This window comes from Sesamum indicum, linkage group LG6 (genome assembly GCF_000512975.1).
Source record: "Sesamum indicum cultivar Zhongzhi No. 13 linkage group LG6, S_indicum_v1.0, whole genome shotgun sequence".
NCBI lineage: Eukaryota > Viridiplantae > Streptophyta > Magnoliopsida > Lamiales > Pedaliaceae > Sesamum > Sesamum indicum.
Genome location: NC_026150.1, coordinates 7,355,233 through 7,366,721, shown reverse-complemented (window position 1 = coordinate 7,366,721; position 11,489 = coordinate 7,355,233). Strand labels below are relative to the sequence as shown.

Below are 11,489 nucleotides of genomic sequence, written 5' to 3'. Positions count from 1 at the left end.
GGAAAGAGACGATAGAAGAAAAAATTCCTGCAGATGACCCAAGCACAAGAATGCAAGAAAATGAAAACACAAACTTATCCCTTGTATCTGCGCGCTTCGATGGGAATAATTACCTAACGTGGGCAAGATCCGTCAAGATAGCACTTGGAGCCAGACAAAAATTAGGATATATTGACGGATCCTATGTGCAACCTACTGATGACAAAGAAGCCATTGAAAGGTGGCAAAGAAACAACTACATGGTAGTCTCATGGATATTGAACTCCATGTCGAAAGGGATCGCAGAAGCATTCCTATACACCAACTCTGCCAGGGACTTGTGGGTGGAACTGGAGACACGGTTTGGCGAAAGCAACGGCCCCCTCCTCTATCAAATTCAGAGGGAGATCACCTCCATTGCCCAGAAAAATTCCACTGTTGCTGTCTATTTTACAAAGCTCAAAAGGCTTTGGGATGAATTAGGAACTCTAGATCCTCTACCTGTGTGCACATGTGGAGCGAGCAAGAAAATGTCAGAAAGAATCACATCCCAACAGCTGATACAATTCCTTATGGGACTCGGTGATATATACGAAAACGTGAAAAATCAGATATTGCTTATGGACCCACTGCCCACAGCTGCTAAGGCTTACTCCATGGTACACAGAATTGAGAAACAGATGGCTGTAAATTCTGGGATCTCCGAAATTGATCGAGAAGGGGTTATGGCTGTACAAGTTGCAGAGATTAAAAGGCAAGGAAATGCAAGGATGAACTTCAAGAAAGCGACGACACTTGACAAGAAACATCTACAATGTGATCACTGCAAGAAAAGGGGGCACGTGAAGGAGGGATGCTTCGAACTTATAGGGTACCCGGAGTGGTACAAGAACATGATGGATCAAAGGAAGGTTGGAAGTAGACCAATGACTGTAAGAACCATGAATTCAAGTGTTGATTACCAAGCTAACAACCTTCAGACAAACCTGAATGGAAATCTAGATGCCAACATCACAGACATTATCAGAAAAGAGATGCTCAAAATCATCCAAGATCAAGGCGCTGGCCAAATAAATTCCAACTTCTCAGACTTTCATGGATTTGCAGGTAAATCTATAATCAATGCTCAAATGTGGATTATAGATAGTGGGGCTTCAGCCCACATATGCAGTTCATTAAATGATTTTACAAATGCTCATATTCTTGATAACTTAGTCTCTGTTAAACTTCCTAATGGTGCTAGTTATGATGTTAAGATTGCGGGAGAAGTTCACATTACTGAAAACATAGTCTTGAAAGATGTTCTATATGTCCCTAAGTTTAATCACAATTTACTCTCTGTTAGTAGACTATGTAGAGATGATGATCTTAATGTTCACTTCACAAACCAAACTTGTGTTGTGCAGGACCCTCGGACTAGAGGTATATTGGCTGTAGGTAGACAACGTGGCAGGCTCTATGTGCTAGAAAGACGACCCCAAGACCAAATGACAAGAACCTCTAAACAGAACATGCCTGCCAATGAAGAAAACCTGCACACTGATGTATGCAATATAAATAGATGTAAAGTCCAATGTAATGAACCTTTGTGGCACAATAGACTTGGACACACAAGCTTAGATGTCCTGAAACGGATGAAACTTTGTAAGGAAAACACTGAACACTTGGAATGCAAGATATGTCCTTTGGCAAAACAACCTAGAATGCCTTTTTCATTAAGTGAATCTTGCACTAAATCTATTTTTGAACTTGTTCACATAGATGTATGGGGACCTTATAAAAGGCACTGTGTTGAAAATTATGAATATATGCTTACCATTGTCGATGACTTTAGTAGAAGTACATGGACCTACCTAATGCTTCACAAGTCACAAACTTTGTCTAAAATGGAACAGTTCTATAACATGGTTTCTACTCAATTTGATACCAAAATCAAGCAAGTTAGAACCGACAATGGAACGGAATTTGTTAATAAAGAATGTCAGAACTTCTTCTATAACAAAGGCATAATACACCAAAGGACTTGTGTCCACACACCCCAACAAAACGGTATTGTTGAGAGAAAACATCAACACCTTCTCAAAATCGCTAGAGCCTTAATGTTCCATGCTAATATGCCTTCAAGATTCTGGACTGATGCCTTACTTATGGCCACTTATTTAGTTAACAGATTGCCCAGCAAAATTCTTAAGTGGAAGTCCCCCTATGAAATTCTTTATGAAAAGAAACCTGCTTATGAGCATATCAAAGTTTTTGGTTGTCTCTGTTTTATCACTAACACTCTTCCTTTTAAAAACAAATTTGAACCTCGGGCTTTAAAGTGTGTCTTCCTAGGATTTGTTCATGGTACCAAGGGCTACAAAGTCATGGAATTAAGCACTGGCAATATACATATAAGCAGGGATATAATCTTCTATGAAAATACATTCCCTTTTTCTAATCACAATGAAGATGATGCTGATTTAATTTGTCCACTCCCTGTAGTTAGTGACATCATCAACAATGAAGAGCCTATAGAATCCCATAGTGAAATTAGTGATAAACCAGATCAGGAACAAAGAACAGACACTGCATCACTTAGGAGATCTAGCAGAATTCATAACAAACCAACCTGGATGAGGGATTATGAATGTTATAACGCTGACAGCACCAATAACTGTTATATGACACAAGCACACACTTGCTTTGTGGAAAATCTCTCTAACATGCAGGAACCAAAGGGCTACGAAGAAGCACGAGGGAAGATGGAATGGCAAAAAGCTATGCAAGAAGAACTCAATGCACTTGAGAAAAACAAAACCTGGAAGTTGGCAGACCTACCTGCAAACAAGAAAGCCATTGGATGTAAATGGCTGTATAAGGTAAAACTCAATCCCAATGGGACTGTGGAGAGGTACAAAGCAAGGTTAGTGGCCAAAGGCTACAGCCAAATTGAAGGAGAAGACTACAATGACTGTTTTGCTCCTGTGGCAAAAGCAGTCACTGTAAGACTTTTCCTAGCTGTGGCTGTAGGAAAGAATTGGCCACTGCACCATCTTGATGTTAACAACGCTTTCTTGCATGGTTACCTTGATGAGGAAATTTATATGGAACCCCCTCAAGGCTATGAAATCCCAAAAGGGAAAGTGTGCAAACTGGAAAAATCACTATACGGTTTGAAGCAAGCTTCTAGGAAGTGGAATGAGGAATTCACAAAGAGAGTTAGTGAATTTGGTTTTGTCCAATGCAGTCATGACCACTGTCTATTTGTGAAAGGTTCTGGAATGAATTTGATTGCATTACTTGTATACGTTGATGACATATTAATTACCTCTGCCTCTGAAGATTCAATAGTGCAGGTCAAAGACTACTTAGACAGATTGTTCACTGTCAAGCATTTAGGAAGTGCTAAATATTTTTTGGGTCTTGAGATAGCTCGTTCTACAGAAGGAATGATAGTTTCCCAGCACAAATATGCACAGGACATAGTTGCTGATGTGAGGCTTGATAAAGGCAAACATGTCACTACCCCATTGCCTCCAGGGCTGAAACTCACAGAAAACACAGGAGCAGAGCTTGCTGATCCTTCAAAATATAGAAGGTTGATTGGGAGATTGTTATACCTGGGATTTACAAGGCCAGATTTATGCTACGCTGTGCAACAATTGAGCCAACATCTCCAACACCCTTGTGAAGCACACTGGAATGCTGCCATTCACGTTGTCAGATACTTAAAGGGAAGCAATTCCACAGGTTTGTTTTTCCCTGCAAATTCAGACTTCTCACTTCAGGTTTTCTGTGATGCAGATTGGGCCACATGCCAATTGACAAGGAAGTCGCTGACTGGTTTCTGTGTATTCATGGGAAGCGCACCTATATCTTGGAAAACCAAGAAGCAAACGACCGTGGCTAGATCATCAGCTGAAGCTGAGTACAGGAGCATGGCCGCCACCACTTGTGAAGTTACATGGTTGATCTACATTTTGAAGAACATGGGAGTTGATGTCCAAACACCAATCCCCTTTTACTGTGACAATAAGGCTGCTCTATACATTACTGCGAACCCAGTATTCCATGAAAGGACCAAACACCTCGAAATAGACTGTCATATAGTGAGGAACAAATACAAAGAAGGAGTAATTCAACCAACATATGTGATCTCAAAGCAGCAGGTTGCAGACCTTTTCACAAAGCCCTTACCTGCCAACTCCTTTCTTCACTTAAAGTCCAAGTTATACTTGGTTAATCTCCACCCAAGTTTAACTTGCGAGGGGGGTGATGAAACCCAACAGTGATTCTCAAGGTTGCAGCTGCAGAAAATCTCAGAGCAAGAAGAACTGAGCTGCTGTAGTCATTCTCGCACTTCCGCATAACGGCGCTTTCTTTCTTCTTTGTGGGTTAAGTGAAAATGCGTTTCTTTGTAACCGTTGGGAGTCTTCTCCTTCCTTGTAAAAGCGCTAGCACGCTTCTGTTTTTTTTCTTCTTTGGTCTGTTAGTTTATTCTGTTAGCTGCTTCCCTGTTTATAAAAAGGAAGACTTGAGTCTCCTTTGCTGTAACGGAAACTCGAATGATCTGTGGCTATACAACCGCTTCTTGTGGTTGATTTTTCTTCTTGAATAATTCTCCAAGCTTACATTTCATTCTTGAAATTGCAACAGGGTCTAAATAAATTCAGAATTAAACTCACGATATTTTATTTCATCCATCCAAGGCGCACTAAATTAACAACACAATCGCAACGAGATAAAAGCACAGCATACTAAAAGAAACGAGGGAAAGACGAAAATAGCGAATATCAAGGGAATTGATAATATTACAGGGCTGTTACGAACGACAAAACGAGCCACCGGTCGTGGCGATCGCCCTCTTCTGCCGTAGTGCCTTCCACCACCCCCGCCTCCATCCCCCCCCCCCCGCCTCCACGGTAGCCACCTCTTCCACGGTTCATTCCGTGTGCTGAAATGATGGCAGATGGTTAAGTTTTAGGGTTGTCGATAAAAATCCAAAAGCGATGAAAATTGGGAAATCGAAGACAGTGAAATACCGAAAATTGGGAATTCCAAAAGGCATGAGAAAGAAACTAACACGCAGCTTCCTTTTTCTTTTTGGGAACAGTATACAGTTGATAGTACAGGTGTTTCATCTCGTTGTTTGAAAAAGCTTAATGCCAACCGTCAGGCCGGAAGCGGGCCGGATCTTCTCCCGCAATAATATGCTTTGTGAATATAGAAAAAGGTAATTTTATACTTAAATTTTCGTTTAAAACTATTTTAGTTCCTTATGTTATTATTTAATTTTAGTATTTATAAATTTTATTTTTTATCTCAGTTTGATTCTATAATTATTTTTCGTCGAAAATGTGGTCCGATTTTGACTCTTTGGAACATAAAATTGTCAATAAATTTGATTTTAGCACTTTAGTACTTTAAGTTTATAAAATTATCGAATTAATTCTTTCTTATATGAAAAAATTAACTTTTTTGTATTCTTTTTTTGTTGATATGTTGTAATTAACTTATTTGAATAATGAAAACTTTGAACTCTTATTAATATAATAATAATATATTGTTTAATTTAAAATAAACAGACTCTTTTTTTAATAGTTAAAAAAAACCAAAATTATAAATAAATTTCATAAAAATTATCTAATATGAAAATATAATAAAAAAAAAACTAGTCAGTAAATTTTTATTTTAAAAGTTAAAGATAAGTTTTTAAAAATTAAACTTTAATAATATTTACTAGATGTTTGGGTTTTCGATCAAAAAGTTGGTAAAATATGCTTTTTAACTAGATTTTTTGGTGGTTTCGTATATATAATTCTTTTTAAGAGGTTATTCAAATATATAGTCATATGTTAGTGAACATTTAGGTTCTTAAGTGCATACGACACAGTCCTTCTGTTTACCTTCTCCCGCCCATAGTCTAGGGCATGAAATTTGATGTTGGTTCCCATCCTAAACTAGGCATTTATGTTTTGATACTTGAGACCGCATTATGCTTAATCGATCGATATAGTAACCTCTTTTCCTATTCGATCAACTACTGTAGCCACCGATTCATAAGACGTGAACGTGTCTCCAAGTGAATATAAGATACCTCCATCATATACTGATAGGGGACGAGTCCTCTTCTTGTAACTCACCGTCCTCGCTACACATTCCGATTACACTGGAAAGGCTTATGATGATTATGTCTGTGACACAATCACCTCTCGTGCACATCCAAGACATAGTCATTGTATGCACGTGACGGCCATGACTCCTCAAGTTTGAGGACTACTCCCGTACTATCAAAATCGGGGATCCAAGTCATCCTGACCAAGTCCCCAAGGCTTTCATATGACGATCCCCACGAGTCAGTTCAGTCGATTCGACACCTACACAATCAACCCACCAAGATCGCATATAGACACCTCATCTGTAACCGATGAAATGTGAAACTCATCAAATGAATGCGACTCTTAGTACAAGTGTCTGTAGGATACTCGATGCTCAATCTCGAGATCCTCGACTTGAAATATTTTAGACCCAACCCTTGGTAGTTGATTTCATAACTACCATCCAATGCGTGATCCAACTACATGGTTGTTGAGTAGTTTGTGGGCTTTGTTGTTATGTTCAAGCAGATGTAAACATGCAAAATGAGCATAACAAATAAAGAAGACAGTAAGTGAATACTCATTTTATTCACTAAATAATAATTACATAACATCAAGTATTGTCAAAACAAATTACATCCAGGCCAATCTAATTGACTTTCTAATCATCTATCCTAACACATTTTGCTAAGAATGAATAATTACCATATTCAACAAGATAAATTACTTTAATAAAGATTGTTGAACAGTTTTCAAAATCACCAATCTAATTGGCTTTCTGCTCACCTATTTCAACAAAATATGCATCGAAGGTCTTCGTCATAAAAATTCCAAGCCATAGATCAATGAGATGGGGATACCATTACTCCCGTGGAGGCCTGCTCACACGATACATGTCTTTTTAAAATAAATGTCTCTTTTTATGGATGTTTGTGTGGAGACACTATTGTGTGTGTGAGGGTACTCGTTGGGAACAAGTCTACTGAATGGATCCATAGGAAATTTTTTTATAGGAGTAACAACATCAAATTAAGAATTTCCTGACGCAATAGTGCAAGATTAGTCCTTAAACTTGAGGTGCTATTTTGGTCTTATATTAGGTCCCTTATGCTTTGATTTTATCTTTTGGTCATCAAAGTGATCATAAAAGGATATTTTTTTAGTACAAAGCTACATATGAAGATCAATGAGTAGCACATCAAGGATTCATCAACCTATCTTAATGAGTAGGCAGATCTCCTATGTTCTTCACTTTTTCTTGATTGACAAGTCATTGGCAAAAGTGACATGCCAGCTAGGCATAGGTGTTCCTAGGTTGACCGTCTTAATCAAGAAATATAATGAAGTAATGCATGGTTATTGAGTCGACAAGGTTAAGACTCACAATCCATATATTGTAGTAAATTGAAAAATAATTGATGAAAGGATTTTCCTTGCATGGCACTCACTGTCTAAAGGTTCGCCACCTTCACCTAGCGATTGGTCTTCAACATGTAGTTAACGCCAACCAGGAAGCTAATTTCTAAATAATGTAATTATTATGATTGATTGATTTTGACAAGTCATAATAGTTGTGAATCCATATATCACTAGGATCAACATAAGGGGTGACACACTTACTTGGCGAAGCTCATCTTCTAGATCTCAATTATATCAATGGTTAACTATTGAGCTATTTGGATTAACTCAAGTCAAAGAGAACTTTAATTCAAAAGTTGAATTAGATGGTCTAGAGTATTAATTAACTGGAGTAGTTAATTATTCTAGAGCTCAATTAATTTTTAGATTAAATTAATTGTGTAGAAATACTTCATTTGATTAAATGGGTACATGTCTAATTTGATTAGAGAAGCTCAAAAGAAAGAAAATAAAATTAATTGATGTGATCAATTAAATTGGTCCTTAATTAGTTTTTTGTGAGAAAGATTGATGGAATTTAGAACTTCCTTGATCGAATTGGATTAATTTTTTCATGGATCAATCCCTAGATAAATTTTTCTAGGACAAACCATTATTTACAGTTAAATAATTGAATTATTCAAGTGATTAATCCCAAATTGTCGTTCATGTCAATCAGGCATGTCCTTTAATCAACATGTCTTTGCATTTTAAGAGAAGATAATAATATCGAGAATAAATATTAGTAGCACATATTCAACACATAAGTATCCCATTGACTATATCAAACTCACATGCATGAAGTCTCAACACTCTCACAAGGATATCACTCGTCACTCAAAAAGTGTTTAACAAATTGGGTCACAATCAAATCAAAACAATAGTGTGTCATTACCATAGACTTGCTTAAATCTCTACCACAATAGAATGGGAATCAGTACATGAATCAACAGGTTTTAATATAGTTGTAATGGAGCTTTAGGATAGGGTATGGCAAGAAGAGATAAAATTTTTGGCTTATGAACTCAAAAGGATGATGTCAACCTCATTGGTTGCTTTGCTCAACTCCTTTTTTTCTTCAACTTACTCAAGTGTTTGAAATAATTCAATTCTTCAACTTTATTTTTCTTCTTTTTCTAGATCCTTTTTCTTTTCTCCTTCGTTGTATTTTTTTCTTTCTTTTTCTATTTCATCATTTTCCTCCTTCCTTTCATTTTTTTTCCCATTTCCTCCTTCCAACCTTTTTTCTTGAGATTAGCAATGAGTCCCTCATATGCAACTTGAGTCTTTTTATTTTGTCTCGTTTCTATATCATGGGTTCAAAAATCTCTTCAAGAAATAATCAAGAAGGATAATTTAGCTTGTAATGTGGTTTAACCAAGAAAAGAAAGGCCAAGGCTCCTAAATGCTCTTATCACTTTTATACATCAATTCACAAGAACATGGTCTCAAACACAAGCAAGTTCTAGAATGCTCACACTAAGTTTGATGCCCCCATTCAAAAGAAATGTATGAGCACTATTAAATGCAAGTGCTTTGGCTTAAAAGTTCACATATAGGCTTTAGTATTAATTCTTGAACATTGTTCGTTTAATGCAATCTATGGGATACACTTCACACAATTTTTATATGCTACTAGTGTCATCTTCTCCTACTAACCTCAACTTAAACCATAAATTCCTATCAGTTTCAGAGATGTTACAAGACAACATTCAAGAAAATTAGTTCAAGTCATAAGATAGTTCCCACATTTTGTCTCAAGACACACTAATTTCAAGCACAAGTTTTGGTAACTTTCCAAAAATTTTAAATTTACGATAAAAAATAGAATATTTTCTTCACCAAAAACTGTTTCCCAAATCAATATGCTCAACAGTTCCGTCAACGTAGAATTTGAAGAAAACATTAAGCATAAAATCATGTCTCTGATTAACCAACAATTATTAGCAAAATCGTACCACAACAAACCTACCTCACTCCAAGTACCTATATTGTCCTCAATGTATGCGTAAAACACTACACATAGCAAGGAAATGAAAAGTAAAGGAAATTGAGAACGTCCCTAGAATATGAAGTGGTGTCAAGCCGGCTAGATGGATGAAGAATAGTAGCAACGGGTGGTTGTGTATGATTAGCGGGCAAGAGGCGCGACATTGAAGAACGGTGCAGCCAGAATAGAAGGTAATACAAGGCGTGATCACGCCTTATCACTTGATCTAATCTATTAGGACATGAGGCGTAAGGTTGATTTCAGTTTAGGACAGAGCATGATCACGCCCTATGTCAAATTCACATATGTGAAATTCAAAGAGTTAAATCCTAAGAACAAAATTAAACAGAAATCAAATAAAAGAATTGGGTTACCTCCCAACAAGTGCAATTATTTAACATCGTTATGCTCGACGGAGTGCTTTGTTTTCAATGTGTCAACAGTTGGAGGTGATGCTAATGCTTTTCCAATTATGGTTTCGATCGGTAGCCACTCACCCTGAAAATTTATCCCATGTCTAGACTTTTAATTCTCGCTACACCATGAGGAAAAACATTAACACCTTCAAAATGACCGAACAAAGAAGAACTCAACTTACCTAGGATGAGCTTTAAGCAAAATTTGTAGAATCGCACCTTCTTCCCAACATCAAATAGCTTTTATGAAAACATAAAATCAGTGAACATTTTTGTTTTCTCCTTACAATTTTTCAAGACTTCTTTTTTGTCCAACATTATTTCATTTTGCTATTTGACCAGTTCTTGAGAAATGATGGTGGACAATGTTTCGCTTATGCCCAAATAGAGACATTGTAGGTGGTACGACAAGACTTTTAGCTCCAGTAGTGGCATGTTGATTTTTACCTTGTTTAATGTACTCAAAATTTCCTTCTCATCCTCCTTTAATTTTGGCATCCTGTATGGGAAGGGAAGAGCATAAGCATTAGATGAAGAAGGTGGAATAAGATTAGACTCTACTTTTTTATTTTGTGCTTCGGTGTCTTCAAAACTCTGCTCATCTTCTTTTACTTTCATCGGTACTTGTTCAATCGTGCGTAGCTCCTTCCCACTCTAAGGTGTCATCGCACTCACTTTTTCACTTGGATCTGTATCTATTGGTGATGATAGCTTCTGGGGATGCTTGAATTGCTATTTTATCAATTTCCATAGCTAGTTGAGAGATTAGGTTTCCTAAGAGTTGTAAGCTCGTCCTTGTCTCTTGCAACTCAGCCTTGTTTCTTGCAACCCCGCCTTTGTATCCTGTTGAAATTGAAGAATAATGAGAACAAGGGATTTAACAATATCCTCTAAACTCATACCTAAATTCAGCCTTTGCAGTGCAATTTGCGTAGGAGATGGAGGTGGTTGGTGCCTCAGTTGCTCCTATTGAACCCAATAGCTTAAATGACTTTGCCATCCTGGGTTATAGAACTCAAAGTATGAATCATATGATGTAAATCTTCTTACTGCATTTACTCCCCAATATGATGAAAATCCATATTGTTTATGATTCTCGCCCATCGTAGAAATCCATTCTCTTGTTGCCATCCTTTCTTCAATTTCCTCAAAAACATTTCACTACCGACAACTACACTATATCAAGTACTTCACAAATATTCCTTGAAAAATAACAAGATTAGGAAGGGATGAAAAAAGAACAACGAGACTAAGAAACTAAGTAGTTCTTAGGCAACGCGCCAAAATTTTGACCGATTGTCAAAGCCGTCAAAATTAATTACTCATTCTACAACTATAGCAATAGTGGAACCAGGTCGAATTTGTAGGGAACTATGAAATAATTTCTTGGTCAAGATGCGGTAACCAAATGGGGGGAGTTTGAATTAAGAATTACTACTAACTAGTAGAAACTAAACGTAAAACATAGGTAAATTATGATGAAGAAATCAATAGAGGAGAATTTCAACCCAAGGGAATGTATCACCCAATGGTTATGTTATTCATTGATCGCCTAAGATTAATTTCACAATCAAGCATTCAACCTTGAAATTTATTAGAATAGCCATAGTAAATTTCTATTTTCCT

General features: G+C 36.9%; 1 protein-coding gene across 4 annotated transcripts in view; it reads right to left on the bottom strand.

Moving 5' to 3' along the window:
• The window catches only part of LOC105164002, a 9,308-nt gene extending 4,447 nt beyond the window's left edge, over window positions 1–4,861 (bottom strand). For 2 of the 4 annotated variants that reach the window (XR_002287288.1, XM_011082538.2), the window contains exon 1: window positions 4,777–4,861. The gene's annotated coding sequence lies outside the window, so the exon portion shown is untranslated. Of the gene's footprint in view, window positions 1–3,581; window positions 3,695–4,776 lie in introns of those variants that run through there. The other 2 variants (XM_020694688.1, XM_020694687.1) reach the window with 2 other exon arrangements.